This window comes from Pogona vitticeps, chromosome 10 (genome assembly GCF_051106095.1).
Source record: "Pogona vitticeps strain Pit_001003342236 chromosome 10, PviZW2.1, whole genome shotgun sequence".
In the NCBI taxonomy this organism is placed as follows: Eukaryota; Metazoa; Chordata; class Lepidosauria; order Squamata; family Agamidae; genus Pogona; species Pogona vitticeps.
In genome coordinates, this window is record NC_135792.1 from 19899663 (window position 1) to 19908837 (window position 9175).

General features: G+C 39.4%; 1 pseudogene; it reads left to right on the forward strand.

The window, feature by feature from the left end:
* Positions 1 to 8845: 8845 nt before the first annotated feature.
* LOC140702232 (U5 spliceosomal RNA) lies at positions 8846 to 8970 on the forward strand (annotated as a pseudogene).
* The last annotated feature ends 205 nt before the right edge of the window (positions 8971 to 9175 follow it).

Below are 9175 nucleotides of genomic sequence, written 5' to 3' on the forward strand. Positions count from 1 at the left end.
GTCTCCTCCAGCACCACAATTCAAAAGCATCAATTCATTGGCGGTCAGCTTTCTTTATGATCCATCTCTCATTTCCATCACCTGGAAGTAAAAGCCACTACATTGAAAGAGGCTTTTTCCTGAGTATTTTGTATTAATGTTCCGACTGCTGGGTTTATGGCTGTAATGAATAACTGGTCTGGGAATCCTACTCGGGAGTTAGGTAAAAACAGAAAACTCAGACTTGTTGCTCCAGAAAAAAAAAAACATTATGGGGTCAACTGGGCAGGGCAATTAGCCTGAAGCTTGAATACAGAAAGCCCCAATGCTAGTTTCTAAGGATAAGGGTATGCTGGTAGCTGTCATGAAGAGATCCAATGTGCTGTCCCTATTTAACAAAGAAGGGGAAAAACACTACTTGGACATCCATGAAGAAGGAGGAGATGATGCTTGATTTCCTGCACCATGAATTATGATTAGAGATGGGTTGGAATTAAAAAAAAAACAACAAATCAGCAAATTTGTTCAAAAATCACTAATTCATCAATTTGCATTTGTGTGAATAAATGCCCCCATTGAACCACAAATCCAGTTGCTGAAGGGCTCTTTCGGGGGGGGGGAGATGACCCAATTTGTGAGTGTATAACATAGATGTCTAAAACCCAGACTTCACAAGACTTGGAGGGATTGTAGACAAGAGTCATGGGAAGCGTCCCTGCGAATTTGGGGACTGTTTTATACGATTTTAAAAAGTGAATTGACAAATTGATTCATCTGGAAAAAAATCATAAATTCATAATTTGTGATTCATCGACCTTGACAAATTGCAAATCAGAACAAATAATAATTCTTCTGATTCCTGCCCATCTCTAATCATGATGCTCACGGCCAAAATATCAGCCATTTTAAAAAAATCTAAAGAGCTGTGGCATTACAGTGTGGAATATGTCTCTTCTCCCTCTCCTTGCACTTCATATTCATATATCACAAGTTTAAGCTGTAGTGGGGTGGGTGGGAGCCAACATATATAATGATGAAAAGTCAGTAGGGCCATTTTGGTGCAACAGGGTTTTGCTTTTTTCCCCGCAAGCCAGTCAGCTTACAGCCTGCCAGTTGGCTAAGCCCTCATCTTTGCATTATTGACAGATCACTTAGTTTTAAAATTTTAGCTGTGTAAATGGAATGATTTCCAAGAGGGAACTGGTTATTATAATGGTTTATGTCCGTCTGAACAGACAAGGTTCCCAAATGACTTCATCCCATTACAATTAATTATTTACCAGTTAGATTTTTCCCCTCTGTCCTCTTCTTGCATTGGAACAGGATGGGTGAGAAAGAAAAGATCTCATTGCTTACCACAGAGAGCTAACCATTAGTGGCAGCATTTGAAAATATAAAATGCCAGACTCTATATTCCCTATGTTGCTGCACACCCTCATTAAGCAAAGAACAAAGTGTCAAGGGTCTTTTTTAATATAGATTTTGTAAGTACACAAATTCCAGGGTCTTCATTAAACATCAAAGGCGAGGACTACTCAACATTCCACTCAATATTTCATAGTTTTGGATGGCATGGCCGTAACATAAGAGATGATAGATATGAATTTTAGGGGAAACAAGATTTTTTTTTGTTATTCTTATTAAAAAGGAGAGAGCAAATGATTACATTTTCTAATTGCTTTGTGCGGTGAAATTGAAGATGAAACTGTACACTAAATAGAAATAGGGCTTGAATGGAGTACCATTTTAATTCTCAAGACTTCATCTTTGGTGTTATTGTTGTAATTGCTATTCTTATTTATCACCATCATGTAATAAAACACTAATTTTATTACATGTTGCTGGTGACCAGTCCAACATCCAAGCACGAATGCCAGAAACTTTGCAAGCAATTCTGACAGCCAGAGCTTTCTTGGACCACTGGATAAGTTTGTGTCCCTTGAGATTACCAACTATGGGCAGAGGATGAAGGAACTGGGATGAAAAGGAAGGTCTGTATCTGAGCATAGAAACTGCTGTGTTAGTTCCATCCTGAACTCATTTGTTTTGTGCTTCCTTTATCCCAGAAAGGAGTGGCTAGAGGTGGTGTGTGCACTGAGGGCAGATTTGTTTGGGCAAATATAAATGCTTGATTCAAGTCTTCTAGCAGCAACTTCTTCTGCTCTCTACAGCAGCAGTCCCCAACCTTTTTGGAACAATGGACCCAGTTCAGGGGCAGCCTCCATGAGCGGAGGGGGCAGGGGCACCCCCATGCTTGCATGGGGTGTTGCACTCGTGCACATGCATGCGAGTGTGATGTGCACCCTACACAAGCATGACACACCCACTGAGAGTGACATGCCCCCTGCATGAGCGCAACACACCCTCATGTGAGCATGATACCTCCACTGTGCATGCAGTCAGGGGACGGAGATCCATCTCCACGGCCCAGTTCTGACAAGTCCATGGACTGGCACTGGTCTGTGGACCAGGGCTTGGAGACCCCTGCTCTACAGCATCCTGGATCAAATCCCTAGTCACTCCGTCCTGGCAATGGCTCTGCCAGCTTCCTAATAGCCAACTTTATTGTGGCATCCAAGGTAGAAAGTCAAATGAATATCTATTCTCTTTCCTGGTAATAAAATACAACACCAAATTCACTTATAATGGATATTCCAAAACTGCTTTTTGAGGCACCCTCAATCTATCTGAAGGCAAAGCCAGACCAAACATTGCTGGTTTTCAGTTTTGAAATATATTCCCCAGGCCTTCCTAATTTTGTTTGAAACATACATGATGGATGGGTGGATAAAGCATAAGCTGCAGAACGCTAAGCTAAATACTGCCTTCTGATTTTGGATTAAGTTCCATCAGGTGATTAGCATCTCCCACATTACCCTATTGTTTCACATAGACCGAATATATGCATCTTTTCTAGCTCACATAATCTCTGTCTCTGCATTACCCCCTGGGCAATGACCAGAAGAACTGTAGGGAGAGGCTGTCTATGTGTATAATACTTCTATATGTTAATTTGTGCTAATTACTACCAACAAGATGTTAGAAGCACTTGAGAGATCCTATGGTTTTTCCAGCTCTAAACCAGAGGCAATTTTTATCAAGGACCTTGTATGGCTCCATTTTAGCAACAAACAAGATTGTAAAAAGCCCTGTGTAGAGTGCATGACTACCCTTCCAAGTTCAGAAAATGTCAAGGAAGCTTTTCTTCCATTGTATGAGTTGTAACAGTTGTGCTTGTTACCAATTTCTTCCTCCTCTGATTTAAATCTAATGTCAGCTGCTGCTGTGCATATCACACCTTGCACAGCTCATACGTTGTTCCAACTTACTCGGTGCTTTTCTAGAATCATTCCATTGTAAATGTTTAACATTTTGAAAATATTTTTTTCTCACCACCTCTCAAACACGATGATTGAATGCCTTATTTCAAAGCCAGTAGCAGAAACATTTTACTCCGTTTGATAGATGCTCATCCATATCCTGTTATTTTAAAAAACCAGCCACTATTTAACTGTATGAATTGCTGTTTTTAGAGTTTTGAAAGGAATATGTTTTGTTAGGAAATGAAAACGTCTCTAAAGGAATCTTTTGATCTGATCTATATACAGTCTGTGCAATGTAAAAGGAAAAAGCCTGGGGGGAAGTGTCTGTCATAATTGCTGAGTATGTAATCAAGAAATAACACAAATATGTAATAAAGAAACGAGGGGGTGCAACAAATTGTTGGTAGACAGAATGTGTGATGATAATCATACACCCGTTAAATGTGTTACCAGTGCATTTCTCAGCCTAGTTTAAAGTTTGAAAAATAAAAATCTGCATCCTTCTCTTTTAACACAGGTTATCAGAGGGGAATATGCCCTACATCTGCTGCTAACTTAGCTGCAGAATCTCTTTCTACACTTCAGAGTACTTGAGAACACTCCTTCCTTCCTTCTGTTCCTTTGTTAGCTGCCTATTTTGGCCATTTTCTTCTTCCCAAAGATACATTTGTGAAAATGTAGCTCCACACTATATTAAAAGGGAGAAACAAATGCATATACTGGAAGTAATATGATTTAAAAAAAAATAAAGGATCATCCAGACTGATATACCCTCTCTCTTTACAAGGAAGGAGGTGAAACTGGGCAGATCTTTCCATGCTTTTCTCTCCACTCAGAAAAGTAATAACCACTTTCCAAATCCCTCCAACATTCAAAGTTTCATTTGTAACGCTATAAATGATTTGAGACAAAATGATCTGAAGGCCTGCCTGGAAATACATGAAACTGGCTGTAGGCTAACTCAGAGACCCCACTCATGGGCTATGCATGTCTTTATTGTGTCGGAAGACATGAAATACAGACTTTGGTGGCTCCTCTTAGTTTCTGAAATTTTCTGCCCTTTGAGACACATGGTTTCAACTCTGAATACTTGTTCTCAGTTGTTTCTCCCTAGATCTTGAGTATTGTTAGTTAAAAATATACTTCCTCATATTGCAGACTAGAGATGGGCATGAACCAGGAAAACAGAGGCTCATGACGGTCCGTAGTTTGTCATTAATCATGAACTTTCACAAACCTACCAATGAAACAAATCGTTTCATGATTTATGTGATTTGGGAATACTGGGAGCAATAAAATGGCACGTGCATGAGTTAGAGATGCAAATTTTTATCTGTGTAAGCCGCCCCGAGTTGACATTGTCTAGAGGGGACGGGTAAAAAAATCTAACAAACAAACAAACAAACAAACAAACAAACAAACAAACAAACAAACAAACAAACAAACAAATAAATAAATAAATAAATAAATAAATAAATAAATAATTAGCTGGCACTCCTCTCTCCAAGTCGGGCAAAGGCTGAATTTGTGATGTCCAAGTTATGATCCCACAAATTAAGTTTCCTAGAATAGTGCTCTTTAACAGCTCAAAACGAATGATGAAATGGCCTGTTTTTGTTTGTTTGTTTGTTTGTTCATAGTTTATTTCATCTTGGGGACAATTAAATGAGTGGTTCATGGGAGGGAACTTGTGATAAGGTGTTGCTCATCCTGAGGTGGCTTGGAGAGAAAACAGAAAGTGAGCAGGGTGAACTGACTGGCTAGCTAAGTGTGTTTTTCTCACACAGGCTGCTTCAAAAGTGAAACCATCAGCTGAGTTGCCCAGGGTGTGGCAAAGCATAATAAAATGAACCACAAAATAGTGGAGAAGGCTAAATGGGTGATGAAGAAGGAGAATCGCGTGCATGCCCTGCTCCTCCATATCCCTTCTTCACCCCTAAGTAATACAGGCCCTTGTGTAATGAGAGCAAAGCTCCATAGATGAACTTGTACCTGAAAGCACCTACAGATCAGAGGACCGGACCCACGTCGCTGCCCCGATCCACCCATTTCTCCAGTTTTAATGAAGTCCCACTTCATTCGGTCTCAAAGTTGAAAGCAGCAGAGAAGGCAAGTTATGGACGGAATCTAAAGTCCAGACTTGGGCTAAAGAAGTAAAAGAAAAATCTGAGAATGGTCCAAAACACAGTGGTGTGAAAATACCTGTACTGAGCTATGTAGTCACAAAGACTAATCATAAAGAGTGTATGAAACAGCCTTCATTAGAATTGATCCTCCCCCACCCCCACCATGCCCCTTTGCAAGTTACAGGGAGCCCTTGTGACTCACAAAGATGCATTTTTCAGAGATCACAAAGAAATGCCATAGGAATGGCATAGATGCAAGTGAGATGCTCATTTCCCACTGAATTATAGAACCAGTAGATTCATTACACATGGTCATCATGTCAAGCATGTGGCCATCTCTTGCCCATGAAGGCTTATCACCTATAAGGCACATTAGAATGTATCCCCACTACATTGCTCTATCAGTTTGATATAATTTTAACTATCATGGCTCTATCCTAGGAAATCTTAGGATTTGTAGTTTGCTGAGAAATTTAGAATTCCCTGCCATCATTCCAAGCTGGCTCAACAGCTCAGTGAGTTGGGTACCTGGCTACAGAGCCAGAAATCGGGAGTTTGATTCCCCTTAGGGGGAGGCATGAAACCAAAGAACAGATTCTATGATTCTATAGGATGGAGCCATGACAATCAAAGTAGTGTCATTGAGGAGTGGCAAAGTTGTGAATTGGGCAATTCAAGGTACTGAGTGGTGTTTTGAGTATGATCAAGTGCTATGTTTTATTCCTAGTGCTAGCTTGCATTTTGGTTTGTCCCTGAATACCTAGGGAAGTTCATGTTTATCATCATGGGGAAAGAGTGGGAGAGGGCTGAGAGTGCAATGCAAAAAATTACTGAAGCAAAATATCTTTCTGCCTGTTCTCCGTGCAACCTAATGTGACTTTCTTAATATATGCACCCATCGTCAGAATTTCTGGTTTGCACTAACTTATTTTTCATGGATTAAACAATCTGAAACTACATATATATGATGGCTTGTAGATGCGAGCAGAAGTGCGTGCTGATTTAATTAGCACTCCAGATGTTGAAAACGCTACATGCAAATATGTGTACAGAACACTTGCAGCAATTGCTCTGTACACATTCGCTGCAATTATCAAAATCTCTGCCAGCGCGACAACACAGCTTAAGGGGCTTTGATTCATAGAAACAGCACTGATGCAGGATTCTGTGCTAAGCATGTGGACGACTTCCCCTTCTTTTAGAAAACAGTTGGGCAGAGCGCATCCCCAGATATGTTGCAAATGAAAATGCACCACATGTAAAGCTCATTCCCCAGCCAGCCTCCATAAAAAGCCAACAAGAGAGCTTGCTGGTATGTCACCTTAAAATAAAATATGCCTCCACTTCACCCTCCTTCATCTATTCAAAATGAATAGAGTCCCTGTTTACTACACAGATGGGAGGAGTTTTGTTGTATAGAGGGAATTATCCAGATAAGGGAAGCACAGTACAGAGAAGAAAAAGCTCAAAGGACTCGAAGTGTTTCCTCTTTCTTAACTGGGGGACTCTTTGACATGTACACCAAGCAGAAGGATGGTGGACACTGTGGATTATTTCTAAGGAGGAACTAAGCTTTTTTACATCTTAAGTAAGCTCAAACTGTGTGCATGGAATAGGGAAATACATGAAGGCATTTCTGATGACCAGCACAGACAAATGAACCATTTTAAGCACAGCATCTAGCTGAATTTCATTCCCCTATGTCCAAAGATCAGCTAGCTAAAGAGAAAACAATAGGAGAACAAAAATTCGCTCTTGCTGGCAATTGAAAAATCCCTCAATGCACCTGATTGGTTGATGCCTGTGGAGCATTCGTTGATATGTATCTTTACCATCATCACTACTGACATCACAAATTACCTTTCTCTGGATGTTAACCCTGCCTAGCCTTTCCAGATATGTATGTTGCAAATTTGTAATATGAACATTAGGCTTTTTGACACATATTGCTGTTTAATGACACAAATGAAGCCAGTGCCAAGACATGATCGAAACATTTTAAGGATCACTCTAAGCATTCTATTTTTTTAAAAAAGAGGGTTTTTTAAATTTGCATGTATTTTTTTTTGTTTTACCTGCATCTTTTAAAAATAATAATTAATTGACACAATAATTAATTGACACGGGAGAATTATTCCTGCTTTCGCAAACAAAATCAAGTCAAACATGGGTATAATACCATGTTGGAGACTTCGTAAATTCTTCATTTCCTCACTATAGGGTGTCTCCCTAGACCAGAGGTGTCAAACTCAATTTCATCTTGGACCACATTGGCATTATGTTTGCCCTCAATGAGCCAGTTGTATATGTAAGACTATACAAATGTATCTACTCTTTTATCACATTAAATATAATCCTCCTAATTTAATTATTACTGGTTTCAGTAATAATGTAAGTAATAACTAGCTCTGGGAGTAAAAGTCTATGATCAAAGTCTAGAAATAATGGCAAGCAAGTATTCAAGTGTATAGCTATTGTACAATTTATTGAAATGTGAGTTTTAGTAACAGAAATATATATATAAATTTAATCATCAAATATTACCAAGCACTGTTTATTATATTTACTTTGTTTAACTGTTTTGTCCCAGTTGAGACAGGGAGAACTATAGCTAAACAAATAATTGCTGTGAACAAAAAAAGTGAAACATGGACTACATATCCCAAAGTGCTGTATGCTGCCCAAGCTGACTCTTCATTGCTTGGAATACTGGGATTAGAAGTCCTGCTGGGCAGATTCCCAGCATCTGTGCAGAGCATTATGGGTGATCAAGTAAGCACCTGCATATTGTATACTGCACAGTAGCAGACAACACTGTGAGGGCCACATGAAATGGCCCGGTGGGCCGGATTCAGCCCATGGACCTTGAGTTTGATACATGTGTCCTAGACACTTCAATCAGGCATTTTCAAGTCACACAAAATTCCTCACTTCCAGATAAGAAGTGCTATTTTTCTCTAATGGTCTTCATAATTTGTGCAATTTTCTGTATTTCACAGAAGTGAATCCCCTTGAATTCAGTGAAACATACTCATCGTTAAGGATGAATAGATCAGTCTATGCTTGGCTTATGCTTTCATGGTATTGACAACACATTCTGTTGTCCATTTCCCCAAAAATGTATTTATTTCTTCTTAAATAAATAAAGCCCAGGATCATGTTTGTGTCAGCTACTGAGATTGCTAGCAGTGTTCAAATACCTTCTACTTCAATTTGGTCAGAATTATTTGTCTTACAAATCACAAACAAAATGCTCTGAGCTGATTTGCTTTCACTTTTTCACTAAATGTTTATTGATCTATTGATCATAAAAAAACACACAGCCAGAACACTCATTATATAACCAATTGCTCTATAGTCACTCACTATGTCCTTAAGCATCTTAAGCAATTTTGCAACATTTACAGCAAAAGGGCCATACTCTGTTTTCTCTTCAGATTGTATAAATCTCTTGCCTTTTACTGAAGATTTCCTTGAAGTTATGAGCCTGGCCACTTTGATTTGTTGCTAAATATTTTAAAATATTCGTATGTCTGAATAGTAATAAAACAGGGCAATGGAGAAGACAAAGGGTTCTGAATTGGGATGGAGTAGCCCTTCTTACTCAGTGCCATCAATTACTGCTTGCCCTCCAGTGCATGGCAAAGCTCTTCCTTCCTTCCTTCCTTCCTTCCTTCCTTCCTTCCTTCCTTCCTTCCTTCCTTCCTTCCTTCCTTCCTTCCTTCCTTCCTTCCTTCCTTCCTTCCT